Source organism: Suncus etruscus, chromosome 1, assembly GCF_024139225.1.
Source record: "Suncus etruscus isolate mSunEtr1 chromosome 1, mSunEtr1.pri.cur, whole genome shotgun sequence".
NCBI classification, from domain to species: domain Eukaryota; kingdom Metazoa; phylum Chordata; class Mammalia; order Eulipotyphla; family Soricidae; genus Suncus; species Suncus etruscus.
This window is the reverse complement of record NC_064848.1, coordinates 180,884,443-180,902,784: the sequence shown is the minus strand read 5'-3', so window position 1 is coordinate 180,902,784 and position 18,342 is coordinate 180,884,443.

The window sequence follows — 18,342 nt, the reverse complement described above, 5'->3', positions numbered from 1 at the left end:
CTACTATCCGGTTCCCAAGACCCCTCCCAGAAATGGGTGGGTCTAGGGTCTTAAATAGGTACACCCACAAAATTTATGTTTACTACTTAGTATAATAGGCAGGCTATGGAAAGAACCACCTGTCTAGCAACAGATGAATGAATAAAGAAGTAATGGTATATATGCACAATGAATTACTAGGTAATTAAAAGAAAAGATAAAATCTTTCAGTTCATTGCAATGTGGGTAGAAATGGAGGACATTAAGTTAAGCATATAAGTCAGAGGGAAGGGACAACTACTAGATGAATCACTTATTTGTGGTATATCGAGTAATAAAACAAGGAAGTATATATTAATGAATAATGACAAAATATTGACCAAGATTAAAATCTGGAACTACCAAAGTGGGTAGGGAGAAGGAAGAGGTAAACTAGAATCAACAAAAATATTGGTGGAAGCTATTGGATACTTCGGAGGCGGTGAGATGCAGTAACTGTAAATGTTAACATACTGTTGTACACACGTTGCCTTTCCTTTGGCAATAGTACAATACTAAAAATAATAAAATAGAATAATAATGCTGTGAAAAGAAGAAACAACCAGATGTGAGTAAAACTGATAGAATACATACAGAAAACAATATTATGACATTGTGGGGGAACAAAATATAGTTGTCAGAAGCCACTCTTGGCCCTGACATTTTTTCTTTGTGTTCCTTACATAGAGTTGACCAGTGACAACCAGATTGAGTAATCTTGGTGATTTGTTAGGAAATTGAATAAAGTCACATTACTTGCTCTTTGATTTGCATGGCTGAACCATTATATTTGGTCTACCCCATGACTTTCAGTGTTCCCATATTTCATGTGAAGTCATTGCTGGCATTCTGACTGTCACAACTTGGCTCTTGAGAAGTCAAAGACATGGAACTTCCACATATAATACTCCTTACTTTCTAATCACTTAAATTCTACAGGTTGTGTCTTTTAGATCTTTTAAGTACAGTGGATTATTTAAGTATAGCATATTAAGTACAGCTTGTTATTTCTCTATATTCATAGGCTACCCTCTTCTCTAAAGTGAATTTTTAGTTACATTCTAGAATTTGAATAACTATTATACTTCCCAAATACTTGGTTGGAATTCTAATAAGCAGCTTTGGCACTTCTCCTTGTTAATCTATGTATTCTATGCTATCATGCATTATATACCATGTGTTCTATTTTATGATACATATGAGTTTTCATAACTTATATTGATTAAGATCCTGGCTACTAAATTTATAATACTGCTGTGATCTTTGGTGTAGTATCTTTTTGTTTGTTTGTTTTTTTATTTTTGTAAAATAAAATACAGTGCTCAGAGCTTACTGTTGGCTCTGCTCAAAGGGAGCACTTCTACAGGGGTTCTAAGAACCATATGTGGTGTCATGACTTAACTGGGTCAGACACATATAAGGCAAATACCTTACCTGCTATACTAATACTCCAACTCTTAAAGGGTTATATTTATTGGGTATCCCAGCTCTAACCTTTAGGTTTCTGAAATTGTCATGCTGTCATACTGGGTTTCTTTAGATGATGTCTTCAACACCTTCTTTATAGTCTAGTAGTTTTCTGAAGCCTCAATTGATTACTTAGGATATTATTTATTGACCCTCTAAACAATGTCAGAATTCAGAAAGGATCCAAATAGAGGTATAAAAATAAATCTAAAGGAGACAAGATGGGAGAAAAAAATACCCAAGATATCACATCACATTTTAAATTTCTGATAAATATTTGCTGATTTTTGATTTTTATTTGGTCTCTGCATAAACAAATAACAGGACTCAAGTATTCCTAAGAGAAAGAGCTTCTGAAGGCTTTGAAGAAGCTCTTTTTCATGTAATGGATGAAAATCCTCCGTGGGATCACAGAAGTTCGTGGAGCCAGATTGAAAATTGGCACTTATAGTGCTGGGTGCTGAGCAAGAGAAGGATTTAGGCAGGGGTCTCAAACTCAATTTACCTGGGGGCCGCAGGAGGCAAAGTCGGGGTGAGGCAGGGCCGCATAAGGAATTTCGCTTACCGAATATTCGCAATAAAAAAATCGCATTAGTAAAAAAAAAAATTGCAAAAAATCGCATTAAACATTTGCATACCCCGAACGGAACTGCTCGGGGTATGCGAATGTTTAATGCGAGTTTTTTCTTACTAATGCGATTTTTATTGCGATTATTCGGTAAGCAAATAATCGCAAATACTGAGATATTTGAAGGCCGGCAGCGGTCCACAAAATGTTGTACGGAGGGTCGCAAACGGTCCGTGGACCGCGAGTTTGAGACCCCTGATTTAGAGCATCTTTATGATGACTTCTAATTTTAAAAAGAATTGATGCTGATTCTTGATAGCATTTTTTTTTTATAGGTGTTTTGGGCCACACCCGGTCATGCTCAGGGGTTACTCCTGGCTATGCTCTCAGAAATCTCTCCTGGCTTGGGGGACCATATGGAATGCCCGGGGTAGGGTGAGTGGGGTGGGGATCGAACCTTGGTCTGTTCTAGGCTAGCGCCAGCACGGCAGACGCCTTACTGCTCCACGGCACTGCTCCAGCCCTTTATAGCAGTTTTTAACCTCTTTAAAAAGTTAGCTTTTCTTTCTTCTTTTCTCTTCTTCCTTTTTGTGCTCTGCCATGTTTTTTATCTCATGACTATGGCAATTATGTGGCACATATCTTTATTGCTGCAGTGCTCACTGGATATCTTATTTGATACTTCTTTTTGAACTGTTGTGTTTCACCTTCCTTTTTCCCCTTCGTCTCTCAAACCAAGGAGGAGAGCCTCTAGTCTAGAAGGACTCTGCCCATAGTCGACGTAGTTGATTTTTACCCCATTTTATTACTTTTCTCTTCCTCAAACAAAACCACATAACTTGAACTATCTAGTCCCACCTCCCAATTAGAGGGGGAAGTAATGGAGGTACCAAGACCAAACAGTTATAAGATCACTAAGTAATAAACTAGACACAGAGGGAACCACTCATTCTAGCAGTCCCTGGGGTGAGGGTGGAGGATATGGGAGGCAGGATGGGAGCAAAGGTGGTGGGATTTCCCCTGACTCAATGTTAATATGTACCTGGAATATTACTGTGAATGATATGTAAGCCACTATGATTAAGATAAAAATTATATTAAAAAAGTTAGCTTTGAGGGGCCGGGCGGTGGCGCTAAAGGTAAGGTGCCTGCCTTGCCTGCGCTAATCTTGGACGGACCGCGGTTCGATCCCCGGTGTCCCATATGGTCCCCCAAGCCAGGAGCAACTTCTGAGCACATAGCCAGGAGTAACCCCTGAGCGTTACTGGGTGTGGCCCAAAAACCAAAAAAAAAAAAAAAAAAAAAGTTAGCTTTGAATTCTTTCTGTCCAAAAAAATGTTTACATCAAGAATTAATGGAAAAATCATATAAAATGGAGCCATTCTGGTTGATGCAACCATGCAATACCTGAGCCCTGACCCATTTCCTACCTTTTCTTTCCATGCTACATCTATGGCAGAATTCAAGTCTGACAGAGCTCTCACTGTGATGTATTGAGAACAGAGGTTGAAAACTGGCATCTGGACATAGATATATTTGCTCTGGGTTTTATAACATTTTATAAAAATTGTAATTAATATTTTAAAATATGTCATTATATATTATGTATCTTTTTGTTTCTGTCTTATCCTAAAAACTCTGAAATTTATTCAATATGAAATGTTAATTCACATAATGATAGTTTGAGAAAGATTTGCAGTGTGCTTAAGCATTCATATTTAGTAAAATAATGCATGTATGTACTTGTGTACATTCTTACTAATGCGATATGTATATATATATATATATACCTATGCCTATGTGTGCATAGTCCTAATTCATACTTCTGGATATCAAATCTATCTACAGAGACTTATTAATTTTTTTTAGGGGGAGTCACACCCGTCAGTGCCAAGGGGTTACTCCTGGCTCTATGCTCAGAAATAGCTTATGGCAGACTAGGGGGACCACATTGGATGCCGGTATTTGAATCACCTTCCTTCTGCATACAAGGAAAATGCCCTACTTCCATGCTATCTCTCTGGCCCCTATAGAGACTTATTTTAAGTAACTACTGCTATTGAAGAGGGCTGGCAGTCAAAAAATCAGCTAGTGGCCATTTAAATTGCAAAACCAGAAACAGTTTCATCATAAAGTTTCTAATGAGAATAATCTCATCCACATTATGCAGTGCAAGGGTCCTCAAACTATGGTCCATGAACCACATGTGGCCCACCAAGGATATTTATCCAACCCACCAGGTATTTTTGCCGACACTGCCTGTTCTGCTGAGCAGCAGACTCATCCAGGACCCAGTGTGCAATTGTGGGAAGTGCACCACACTTTTCGATTCCCCTCCTTCTCTCTGCTTCTTGACTCCTCTTCTAAGACTCTAGCAGGGGTCCTCAAACTATGGCCCTCCAAAAGCAGGTGCTCTGGGATTACTTCTGGCTTTGCACCCAGGAAATATTATTGGTAGGCTAAAAGAACCATATGGAATGCTGAAAATCGAATTATGGAAATCGGATAGGCTGCATGCAAGACAAACACCCTATATGTTGTGCATTCACTCACCCCCAAATTGTCTTATTTAAAAAAAAATTAGGTGCTAGAATCAATCCTAACATCCAGAGATATGTATTTTACTGAATTACATTCCTTCCTAAATCAGTTGCTTCTGGTATGCCCTTCCTTGGTAGAGGTAAAAGTAGATAACCATGGTTGACTCAGGCTTGCACTACTGGTGATTCACTCTTGAATATGTATGGATTAATTAGCACAAATTACAGAACAGTGTTAATATTTAAGAACTCTTTCTTTACTGATTACATACTTACAGTCACAGAAGCATAAGCTCCACTGCTCACCAAACCAGGGAATAGAGGTGTCACCCCATAACAGTCTCAATAATTAGGATGTCAGCAAGATTGTGGGCTTTTTCCTGGTTGATACTGATTGTTAGAGTCCTCTGGAACTTGGAATGCAAGTTCCTCTGGCCTCCAAAGCAGGTAATCATGAAACAACATCAAGTGGAAGTCATAAAAATAATCCAGTCACCACACATAAGTCTCAGCTTTCTGCTAGGATATACTGCCTCTCCATAAAACCAAGGAGGGTACAATTTTAAGGTAATGCCCACCAGAATTTTGTCATGAACATTTTTTTGTTTGTTTGTTTGTTTGTTTGTTTGTTTTTTGGGTTACACCCATCAGCGCTCAGGGATTACTCCTGGCTCCATGCTCAGAAATTGCCCCTGGCAGGCTCGGGGGACCATGTGGGATGCCGGGATCCGAACCACCGTCCTTATGCATGAAAGGCAAACGCCTTACCTCCATGCTATCTCTCCAGCCCCTGTCATGAACATTTTAATAGCAAATAGATGTGAGTATTCACTTTGATGCTCACTCTACAGGACAATGCTTCGATAAATGCAGGTTAATCTTTTTCACATTAAATCTGGACTTGATTGGCTGACTCTGAGCTGGAACCTAGGATGAATAAATCTCATTTACAATGATTTTCCTGATTGTCATAGCCTGGTGGAGGTCATAGTGGTGAGGTTGGTCTCGCTATATCAGCCTATTGATATCTAATGTAAATAGAAGCAAAAACAATGATAGCAGTACACATTTCTTCATCATTTATTATATATCAAGCATTAATTGCTTTATAAAATTTCCCCTATTTGATAATCACAGTAAAGATTAGGTTTAGATATTCCATTGACTTATTATTAAATTATTAAAATGTATTGAGAAATAACTGAATGTCAAAAAATAAACACCCAGAAACAAATGTATAAAGAATGATAACTCTTGATAACTTGATAACTGTGAACGCTATATCTGGTATCTGTTTTTATCTGGCCAAAAACTCCTTACCATTACTAAATAATACAGCTTAGTGTGTTTATTAATTCCCACACAGACTCTGAGTGAAACGGCTTGTTTTTGGAAGCTTCATGTATAAGAAAAAAACTTGAATACTTTTATAATTACTAGCAATTTAGAAATTTTCAAAATCAACTAGCGGATGACTTGCCAACTCTCATTCACTTCCTTTTACTCTACATTTATTTTTAATCAACAAGAAGGAATATTCAATCAATTTGTGGACACCGATTTTTGCCTATTATGGCATCTGAATTGGTAGATCACTTTTATTCATTATTCAGTCCATCATATCATTTTTTAATAATTGAGATAAACTTCTATCATACTTATCTGGTTTTCTATTGTGGTCACAAGAAGAAGAAATTTTTAGAGCTAAAAAGATAACAGCCAGTTCATGAAGCATTTGTATATATTCTCTTTAGTCTTAGAAAAAGCCAGGAGTGATTTTTAGAATATATTATATGGAGAGATTTCTTGATGCCAAATGATTGTAAATAGTGGAGCCTAGATTTAAAGGTAGTTCTTCAAGGTTTGTGCACTTTTATTTATCTTTCACTACTACTGATCTCATAGAATTTGAGAAAGTAGTGTCTAAATAGAAAACAGTTCTATAGCTGAGAGTCTTTTTCTTATACTGATGTTATAATATAAAAATGGGATATCTACCACCTATTTTAGCTATAGCAAAGGCTTTTTATTTTCTCAGACTGAAAGGTGGATGGAGAGGAGAAAGAAAATTATGTTGAGTTTTAAAATGAAGGCGATAGTATAGTCAATTCATAATGTATATGTATATGAAATTTGGATAAAAGCAAATAAAGATCATGATATAAATTTTTTTCAAATTTGGTGATACTGATAATTATTCTTGCCATTGTTATTATTTTTGTCTGTGAGTCAGAACCAATGGTTAGACCATACTCCTGGCCTTGAACCCAAATCCCTTCGCAAATGACTTGGAGGACCACATGAAGTGCCTGGGTTTGAATTGGGTTGTCTGAATATAAGGTAGGCATCCTACCACTCTACTATTTCTTTATCCCTAAAAATAAATATTTTGGAGATAATGAGACATGCTGGGATCTATTTCTATATATGAACATGATTTCAGAAATATTAAAGTATAAATCCTAGGAATTATTTTAATAGAAATCTACTAACATGTCTTTAATAGTTGCCATGTTTATCAGGGATAAGCATATTGATGATCAAATTTAATCACCAAAATACTCTATATATTTTTTAGAATTTGACTTCCAAGTTCCACTTAATTTATGATTCTGTGTAGAATATATGTACATATATATATATATATCCATTTTATGCAAAGTCAACTAAGGAAAAATAACAAAGAAAGGAATAAAAGATGCAACCACCCAGCAAAACTACCTTCCTTTAGATGTGAAAGAGTATGATATGACTTGTACTCATTTTAAAATAATTTTTACTCAGTTTACTTCCTGAAGTAACTAAAAATAATGTAAAAAATGGAAGAAAATGCTATATCATAAATGATAACCCTACATGTACTTCAGGGAAACAGCAAGTATTTAGTGAAAGAATGTGTCTTCAGATTCAGGGAGAACCACATATTCCAAATACAACTCATACTCTTACCAGCTATAAAACTTCACAAAATGTTTGAATTCTTGAAAATTATAGATCTAAAAGAAAAAAATCAATTTTTACCTCAAAGATGAAAGGAAATTGTACTAAAGATATTTAACATAGAAGTATAAGTATTATATATTATGTTTTGTACAAATGTGTTGAGTGTGATTGTGTACATAAATATACAGGCCAGGATGTGAATAGGTGAAGAGTTTAACCCTCAAAATTATGAGATCTTGGGCTCTCTTCCAAGCACAGCACATAAAAATGATATGTAATATATTACATGTAATTACTATTTATTATATAATAATAAGTAGATGACCATATAATGCTCAACATATATAAATTTCTATGAGCTTTACATATTAACTTTTGTCTCAAAGACTTTGTAAATAAAACTTTACCATCCTATGTTACTTTACTTATTTGTAAATGAGATGTTTTGAAATAATTTCCATTTATAGGCTAGTAGAAAAAGATTGTAGAGAGAATTCTCATATACCTTTTAGCCATTTTCCCCTTCCATTTATATTTTACCCAACTATTGTGCCCAACTTAGTAAAATCAAGACATGTACATGGGTGCAATGCTATTTACTAAAGTCTAAGCTCAATTTAGCTTTCTCTAGTGCTGACAATTTAGGTCCTTTCTTGTCTCAAAATTCCATCTGAGATAACATGCTGTATTTAGTTAACATGTTTGTATATTCTTCTTCAATTTATTATGGTGCTTTGGTCTTTCCTCACATTTTTGATCTTGATGATCTTTGAAGAATATTGGTTAGATAACTTATTGAATGCCCCAAGTTTTTTTTTTCCTGTTTGCTTGCTTTTATTTTTGGTCTTGATTTTGAATTTGGTGGGGAGCCAGAGGGGAAGTCCTAGATGCATCCTTACCATTGCACATCACAACTAATTATTTGTGAGTCCTTTTTTCTCAGTACATGATTAAATGTGAAAAGAAGGAGCAAATATTCCTTACAGAAAAAACTAAATTATAAGATGAGAGAAATAGAAAACAATCATGAACTGCTACAGGATTGAGTGAGTGTTAAAAAAGTTGTAGTATGTGAGTTAAAATTGTGGTGTGGTGAAGAGAGCTATCTGAAATAAGACAGAAAGCTGTCAAATCAGTCATATATAAACATCTGGCTCAGAATAAATGGAAGCATCTGTAGATATTTGAAAAGATGTGTGGACACTATGTATGTTTGCCTCCTTAACTGGATTCAACTAGGTATGGGTTTCTCCATTCTACTTTTTTGGACATAAAATCAGACAAAAAGCAAATATAAATTTGAGGTAAAATATAAATTTGAGGTAGACTTTAATGTCCCTTATTAATTTAAAAATTCCAGAAAAATCAATATTTTTGCAGCTAGCGCTTGTATGACAAAACTGGTTATAAGATGAATCTGAATAAATATGCATTTATTTGTTTGAATATATTAATATGTATTATTTGATAAAGACTTTGGAAAAGAAAGAGTGGCAGTAAGATCATACAATATCTTTTCAAAGAGTACAAGATGTCCATTAACAGAGAAGTGCCAGCCAATATAAATTGACCATTTTTATCTTAGCATTTTTTCCTGGAACATTTTATACCCGTGGTTACTCTTTCTGGGTTATCATTTTTACTATGCAGAAAATAGTAGCTGAGTAATCTCTTGTCTGCAGTACAGGTCTGACCTGCCTGATAAATATCTATACCAAGTTAAAGAATGAGGGAAGTACAAAATAAGGGTGATTATGTCTCAAATATTACTGAATTTTATACTTAAAATAATATACAATATGTAAAAGTTTTATGAAGAATTTACCTGTTAAAGGTTAGAGAGATAATACAGGGCGATAGTGCTTGCTTTGCATGTATCTTATCCCATTCAAGCTCTAAAATTAGGAATATCCATTTGAAAACTAACTCATCCTCAAACAAAACCCAACAATCCAATTTACATGACAGAAGGAACCACACAAAATTAGTCACTGTTGTGTAGTTGTAATCATTAGCACAGGCAGGAGATTAACACAGTTAGGAGATTAATTTCCAAATATATCTAGAAACAGAAATTTACATAAATACAAAGGAAATCTTTGTCTTTTAAACATCCTTGAGTTTTGATTTCTGTTCTAGAACTCTGAGACTTTTCTCTTTCCTTTCCAGTAGATTTCAACAAACCTATCTTTTCTTTGGGCTTTTGACAAGTGATGAGACTCACAGTTCTTGACAGCACTTAAACTTGGATTTTACTGAACAAAGTAGAGCTTTAGTGGAAAAAGTGGATTTCATATTTAGAACTTCTGGTAGTGGTGCCAGTTTGGGGAGAAATCAGAGACTGTAATTGTTCTTACAGCATCTTACATGTATCCTTTCAATGCTTCAGAATTCCTCTTGAAGGAGAAAACATGTTTCAGTCTAGGTTTAAGTCACCGTCCATCTTTGTGCTGGCTGTTAGAGCATTTTTTTTTAAAGCGTGTGACATCTTTTAGAGAAAAAGAAAGAGCTATCAGCCTCTTGGCCAAAGGATGCTCTTTCAAAGAGCAGACAAAATGGAGAGAGCACAGACCTGCTGTCTCATTCTACAGTTTGGATCGTACCATTAAAGGTGATACCAGACAAGTATGCTCATTAAAACATTATTCATCAGAGTAATAAAGAGGGCTTATAAATTCTGGAAGCAAACTCAATCTCTACCAAGAGATTGACTTATTTTTATCCAGAGGAATAAGTTGCATCCATTTAAAATGATGTTACTTTATATAAAAAAATTATAATGTCTTGAGGAAGAAATACTATCTGTAAATTATTCAAGCTGACAGACTTAAACATGTATGTTTAATGCGTTCATGTATGTGCACATAAGCTTTTAGGGAAAATGATCACCAAACTGGTAGCTAATTCTGATTGGTGAGATTTTGAATAATCTTTACATTATTTATTTATTACTGTATTTAAAATTTGAATGAGGAACATATGTAGTTCTACAATAATGATATTTATAAAATCTTCTCTAAAACATACAAGTCATATTAATTTTTCTGCTCCTTACATCCATACTAGATAAGATATAGAAGCAAATATTAGGAAATAAAAGTTCATAAAGAGTGTTATCAGGAAGCAAATAACCAGAATACATTTATTTCTTTTTCAAATGAGGAACGATGTCAAAACTGTATTTATGCCTTGTACATTTTCAATCAAAGTATATACAACTCCACAAATTAAACTTTCTTTGGTGACTCAATGGGGAAAAAGTCAAATACAGAAATAATGTATTATTTATATATGTTATATATTAACAAAACTGTAGGGATATGAAGGGTTTGTTAGTGCTTCACTCTCTGCCAGAGACCACAGTAAGTCCTCCATAAGGCAAGAATTAGTTCATACTTTACAGATGAGATAACATTTTCTAAACTAGAGAGTTAAAATAGCAGGACTCAGAGATAAAAATGAAGATGATTCAACTGAGACAGCCTGATTTAAGAGCCTATAGCCATAATTATTGTCAGAAATATTTTTGTAAGGCCAAATTCACATTTTGCATTGGTGAAAGATGACTAAAAGACATTTTATGCAGAATGATATATTTCTATATTGGATTTAGATGTGAAATGGGGTTATGGTAATGCTATTGATAGTTATGAACTGGTGGTAATTGAAAATATTTAATAGGTAAACATTTAATTTAATTTTTTATTTTTTATATATTTTATTTAAACACCTTGATTACATACATGATTATGTTTGGGTTTCAGTCATGTAAAGAACACCACCCATCACCAGTGAAACATTCCCATCACCAGTGTCCCAAATCTCTTTCCTCCCCACCCAACCCCCGCCTGTACTTTAGACAGGCTTTCTATTTCCCTCATACATTCTCATTATTTGGATAGTTTGTGGTGAGCTTCATGAGGTGAGATGAAACTTTCAGCCCTTCTCTTTTGTGTCTGAAAATTATTATTGCAAAAATGTCTTTCATTTTTTTTAAAACCCATAGATGAGTGAGACCATTCTGCATTTTCTCTCTCTCTCTCTGACTTATTTCACTCAGCATAATAAATTCCATGTACATTCATATATAGGAAAATTTCATGACTTCATCTCTCCTGACAACTGCATAATATTCCATTGTGTATATGTACCACAGTTTCTTTAGCCATTCATCTGTTGAAGGGTATCTTGGCTGTTTCCAGAGTCTTGCTATGGTAAATAGTGCTGCAATGAATATAGGTGTAAGGAAGGGGTTTTTGTATTGTATTTTTGTGTTCCTAGGGTATATTCCTAGGAGTGGTATAGCTGGATCATATGGGAGCTCGATTTCCAGTTTTTGGAGGAATCTCCATATGGCTTTCCATAAAGTTGAACTAGACGGCATTCCCACCAGCAGTGGATAAGAGTTCCTTTCTCTCCACATCCCTGCCAACACTGTTTGTTCTGATTCTTTGTGATGTGTGCCAATCTCTGTGGTGTGAGGTGGTACCTCGTAGTTGCTTTTATTTGCATCTCCCTGATGATTAGTGATGTGGAGAATTTTTTCATGTGTCTTTTGGCCATTTGTATTTCTTCTTTGTCAAAGTGTCTGTCCATTTCTTTTCCCCATTTTTTGATGGGATTAGATGATTTTTTTTCTTGTAAAGTTCTGTCAGTGCCATGTGTATTGTGGAGATTAGCCCCTTATCTGATGGGTATTGGGTGAATAGTTTCTCCCACTCAGTGTGTGGCTCTTGTATCCTGGGCGCTATTTCCTTTGAGGTGCAGAAGCTCCTCAGCTTAATATATTCCCATCTGTTAATCTCTGCTTTACTTGCTTGGAGAGTGCAGTTTCTTCCTTGAAGATGCCTGTAGTCTCAATGTCCTGGTGTGTTTTGCCTATATGTTGTTCTACATATCTTATGGTTTTGGGTCTGATATCAAGGTCTTTAAACCATTTGGATTTTACCTTCATACATGATGTTAACCGGGGGTCTAAATTCAATTTTTTGCAGTGACTATCCAGTTGTGCCAACACCACTTGTTAAAGAGGCTTTCTTTGTTCCATTTAGGATTTCTTGCTCCTTTATCAAAAATTAGGTGATTGTATGTCTGGGGAGCATTTTCTGAGTATTCAAGCCTATTCCACTGATCTGAGGGCCTGTCTTTATTCCAATACTGCAAGATATCTTCGCTGTTATCTTGGCTGGGTATTTGTGAATCCAAGAACAGTCCCCAGAATGAGAAATTACTTCCCATCCCCTTGTCCCCTTTCGGGGGAAGACCTTGGAAATATTTATCCGCAGCAAATAATAATCCACACAGACCAGAACGATAGGGTTTAAAAGATCGGGCAAGGAGAGCCAAAGAATCCTCCTGCAGCCAGCAGCTTTTCACAGAAGGACCCTTAACTCCTATCCCTCCAGCTATTTATTCCCAACTCCACAGCGCCCCACCTGGAAGGGTTAGGTGGGGCGAAAGTCACAGAACAATCCTAAGGAAACACTTTTATATACAATTCCAAGAATCATCTTATGGAAACTTTTTCATATGCTACACAATACCATGCTGTTTTGATAACTACTGCTTTGTAGTAAACTTTAAAGTTGGGGTATTCCTTCCGTATTCTTTTTCCCAATGATTGCTTTAGCTATTCTAGGGTGTTTATTGTTCTAAATGAATTTCAAAAGTGCCTGATCCACTTCTTTGAAGAATGTCATGGGTATCTTTAGAGGGATCACATTAAATCTGTACAAAGCTTTGGGGAGTATTGCCATTTTGATAATGTTAATCCTGCCAATCCATATGCAAGGTATGTGTTTCCATTTCTGCACGTCCTCTCGTATTTCTTGAAATAGAGTTTTATAGTTTTCTTTGTATAGGTCCTTCACATTTTTAGTCAACTTGATTCCAAGATATTTGACTTTGTGTGGCACTATTGTGAATGAGGTTGTTTTCTTAATGTCCATTTCGTCCTTATTACTATTGGTGTATAGAAAGGCCATTAATTTTTTGTGTTAATTTTATAGCCTGCCACCTTGCTATATGAGTCTATTGTTTCTAGAAGCTTTTTGGTAGAGTCTTTAGGGTTTTCTAAGTAGAGTATCATGTCATCTGCAAACAGCAAGAGCTTGACTTCTTCCTTTCCTATCTGGAATCCCTTGATATCTTTTTCTTGCCTAATCGCTATAGTGCATAATTCAAGTGCTATGTTGTATAGAAGTAGTGAGAGAGGACAGCTTTGTCTTGTGCCAGAATTTAGAGGGAAGGGTTTCAGTTTTTCTTCATTGAGGATAATATTTGCCACTGGCTTGTGGTATATGGCCTTAACTATATTGAGAAAGGTTCCTTTCATTTTCATCTTGCTGAGAGTTTTGATCAAGAATGGGTGTTGGACCTTATCAAATGCTTTCTCTGCATCTATTGATATGATCATGTGATTTTTATTTTTCTTGTTGTTGATGTTGTGTATTATGTTGATAGATTTACGGATGTTAAACCATCCTTGCATTCCTGGGATGAAACCAACTTGATCATAGTGGATGATCTTCTTAGTGAGGCATTGAATCCTATTTGCCAGGATTTTGTTGAGGATCTTTGCATCTGCATTCATCAGTGATATTGGTCTGTAATTTTCTTTTATGGTAGCATCTCTGTCTGGTTTAGGTATCATGGTGATGTTGGCTTCATAAAAGCTATTTGGTAGTGTTTCCATTTGTTCAAATTCATGAAAGAGTCTTGCTAGGATTGGTAGTAGTTCCTCTTGGAAAGTTTGAAAGAATTCATTAGTGAATCCATCTGGGCCTGGGCTTTTGTTTTTGGGCAGACATTTGATCACCGTTTTAATTTCATCAATAGTGATGGGGGTGTTTAGATATGCTACATCCTCTTTATTCAACCGTGGAAGATTATAAGAGTCCAAGAATTTATCCATTTCTTCCAGGTTCTCATTTTTACTGTCATAGAGTTTCTCAAAGTAGTTTCTGATTACCCTTTGAATCTCTGTCATATCAGTAGTGATCTTTCCTTTTTTATTCCTAATACAAGTTATCAAGTTTCTCTCTCTCTCTCTCTCTCTCTCTCTCTCTCTCTGTTAGTTTTGCCAGTGGTCTATCAATCTTGTTTATTTTTTAGAAGAACCAACTCTGTTTTGTTAATCTTTGGATTGTTTTTTGGGTTTCTACATTTTTGATTTCTGCTCTCAGCTTTGTTATTTCTTCTGTCTCTCTATTTTTGGAAACTTTTGTTGAGCACTTTCTAATTCTATGAGCTGTGTTATTAAGCTATTCATGTAGGTCCCTTTATCCTTCCTGATGTGTGCTTGCAAAGCTATAAAATTTCCTCTCAGTACTGCTTTTGCTGTGTCCCATAAGTTCTGATAGTTTGTGTATTTATTATCTTTTATTTCTAGGAAAGTTTTGATTTCCTGTTTGATTTCATCTCAAACCCACTGGTTATTTAGTATGAGGCTGTTTAACTTCCAGGTTTCATCTGTGTCCATTTAGAATTCACATATAATTTCAGAGCCTTGTGGTCAGTGAAGTTAGCCTGCAAAATTTCTATTCTCTTGATATTATGCAGGTATGTTTTATGTGCCAGCATGTACTCTATGTTGGAGAATGTCCCATGTACATTGGAGAAAAATATGTATCCAGGTTTCTGGGGATGGAGTGTCATATATATATATATATATATATATATATATATATATATATATATATATATATATATATATACACTAGGCCTCTCTCTTCCATATTTCTCTTCTCAGGTCTAATATATTCTTGTTGTTTTCAGTCTGGTTGACCTATCCAGTGTTGTCAAAGCTGTGTTGAGGTCCCCCACAATTATTGTATTGTTATTGGTATTATTTTTCAGATTTGTCAACAATTGTATTAAATATTTTTCTGGACCCTCATTCAGTGCATATATGTTTAGGAGTGTGATTTCTTCCTGCTCTACATACCCCTTGTTTAATACAAAATGTCCATCTTTGTCCCTTTCAACTTTCCTGAGTATAAAGTTTCCATCATCTGATATTAGTATGGCCACTCCAGCTTTTTTATGGGTTTGTTTGCTTGGATAATTTTCCTCCAGCCTTTTATTTTGAGTCTATGTTTGTTCTGACTATTCAGGTGCATTTTTTGTAGGCAGCAAAAGGTTGAATTGAGTTTTTTGATCCATTTAGCCACTCTGTGTCTCTTAACTGGTGGATTTAGTCTATCAACATTGAGAGAAAGAATTGTCCTGGGATTTATTGCCATCTTTATATCAAAATTTGGTGTGTCTTTTGGTCAGTCTTGTCTTAAATTACGTCTTTCAGTTTTTCTCTTAAGACAGGTTTTGAGTCTGTAAAGTTTCTGAGCTGTTGTTTGTCTGTGAAACCATGTATTCTTCCATCAAACCTGAAAGTGAGTTTTGCTGGGTACAGTGTTCTAGGCTAAGCATTCATTTCATTAATTTTTTTCACTATGTCCCACCACTGATTTCTGGCCTTTAGTGTTTCTGGTGACAGGTCTGCTGTAAATCTCAAGGATATTCCATTAAATGTAATTTCCCTTTCTGATCTTGCTGCTTTCAGAATTCTGTCTCTATCTGTGGGATTTGTCATTGTGACTAGCATGTGTCTTGGGGTATTTTTTCTGGTGTCTCTTTTGGTTGGTACTCTTTGAGTACGTAGGATTTGATCACATATATTCTTTAGCTCTGGAAGTTTATCTTTAATGATATTCTTTTTTTTTTTTTTTGGGCCACACCCGTTTGATGCTCAGGGGTTACTCCTGGCTATGCGCTCAGAAATCGCCCCTGGCTTGGGGGGACCATATGGGACGCCGGGGGATCGAACCGTGGTCCGTCCTATGCTAGCGCTTGCAAGGCAGACACCTTACCTCTAGCACCACCTTCCCGGCCTTAATGATATTCTTTACCCTTGATTCTTCCTGGAAATTTTCTTTCTGGGTCTCTGGGACTCCAATGATTCTTAAGTTGTTTCTGTTGAGCTTATCATAGACTTCTATTTTCATCTGTTCACATTCTTTGACTAATTTTTCCATTGTCTGTTCATTTGCTTTAAGTTTTTTTTCCAATTTCTCTCACTGTATGGAGTTGTTATTTATCTCATCTTCCACAGCACCAATTCTATTCTCAGCTTCTGTTACCCTGTTGGAGAGCTTATCCATTTTGTCATTCAATTCGTTTACTGAGTTTTCAGGCCTGTTATTTGACCTGTTATTTTAGTTTGGAGTTTTGTGATTTCTGTCTTGATATTTTCTTGTTTCTTATTAGTGTTCTGTTCAACTCGACCCATGGTTTCTTTGAGTTCTTTGAGCATCTTCCATATTTCTTGTCTAAACTCCTTATGAGAGATTGATTAGTTGATTGGCCATTTTCTGGTCATCAGAATTGTTATCTTCATTCTCTATGTCTGATGCTGGCCTGCATTTTTTTCCCATTGTCACACTTGAATTATGGGTTTTTCTATGTGTTATAGTGGTATTCCTTGGCTAAATGATGTGTGTGGCCACACTCCTCTGGCTTCGCCCTTTCTGGGTGGGTCGACTTGCCTCCAAAAAAGGGGAGCCCTCCGTGGATGAAATCAAATCTTAGGCCCTAGCACGCAGCAGAGAAGACAGTCTGGGGAGAAATGCTGGGATTCAGTGATCCAGCATAGTTCTTAGTGTGATTTTTTTCTTCTTTTTGCAGTGTCGTTCTTTCTTTAGAAAGAGCCCACGGTTGCATAGAGAAGTGGAGCTAAGTGCTCTTTTGGAGCCTCTGGGAGAGCAAATTTTCTGGGCCCTTTTCAGCCCACTCCCAAGAGGTTCAGGAGACAGGACAGGAGACAAACACACACAGGCATCACTCACAGATGTTCACAGATGGGCCCCACTGGCAGGCATAGATTTTTCCATCCTGACATCACAAACAGGGGACCTGCCTTCTGAGAAGTTCTGCTTATAACGGGTTTTCACGTTTGGAAGCAGTTCCTTGGCCTGTGAATGAGCTTCAGGGAGAGCAGATTTTCTGGGCCCTTTATGACCCACTCCCAAGAGGTTCAGGAGACAGGACAGGAGACCTAATAGGTAAAATTTTAAGCATTTCTCTGAACTGTAGATATTTGAGGTTAAAAATTTTTTTTTTCTGATTATATAATTACTCTAGAAAGAGGAAACTTTGAACCTGAGAGACTACGTATTCTTACTGTAGAAAGTGTTAAAATGCCTTTTAAGACAACAAAGCAAAATTGAGGGACTACCTATGTCAATTTATCCCAGGGGTTCTCTTTTCCTTTCTTTTTTTTTGGGAGGAAGGCAGGGGAAGGGGATAAGTTTGAGCCACACCTGGCTTTCCTCAGTTTTTACTCCTCTCAGGGTTCTATCCTGGCAGGACTCAGGGAATCATATCGGGAGCAAGGGATAGAACCAGGGACAATGCATTCAAGCTAAAAACACCTAGTAACCACCCTAGCAACAAATTCTCACCTAAATAGAACCAAGTGGGGCAGGTAGTGAGAAATTATAAAAGCCAACTGGGAACAAAGGAGTGGCACACTAGTTTGGGTACATGGTGTCTAATCAAGTACATGTGGCTCCACACATTTGCCCTCTCAAGATGTAGATTTACTCTCCTACTTGAATGCTGGGTTATGTACTGAGACTCTCTTTATCTTTGGAGAATTCCACATTCTCTCCTGAGTGAATTTCTCTCTCTCTCTCTCTCTCTCTCTCTCTCTCTCTCTCTCTCTCTCTCTCTCTCTCTCTCTCTCTCTCTCGCTCTCTCTCTCTCTCTCTAGGTCAGACCTGCTGCACTCTGGGATTACTCCTGGCTCTG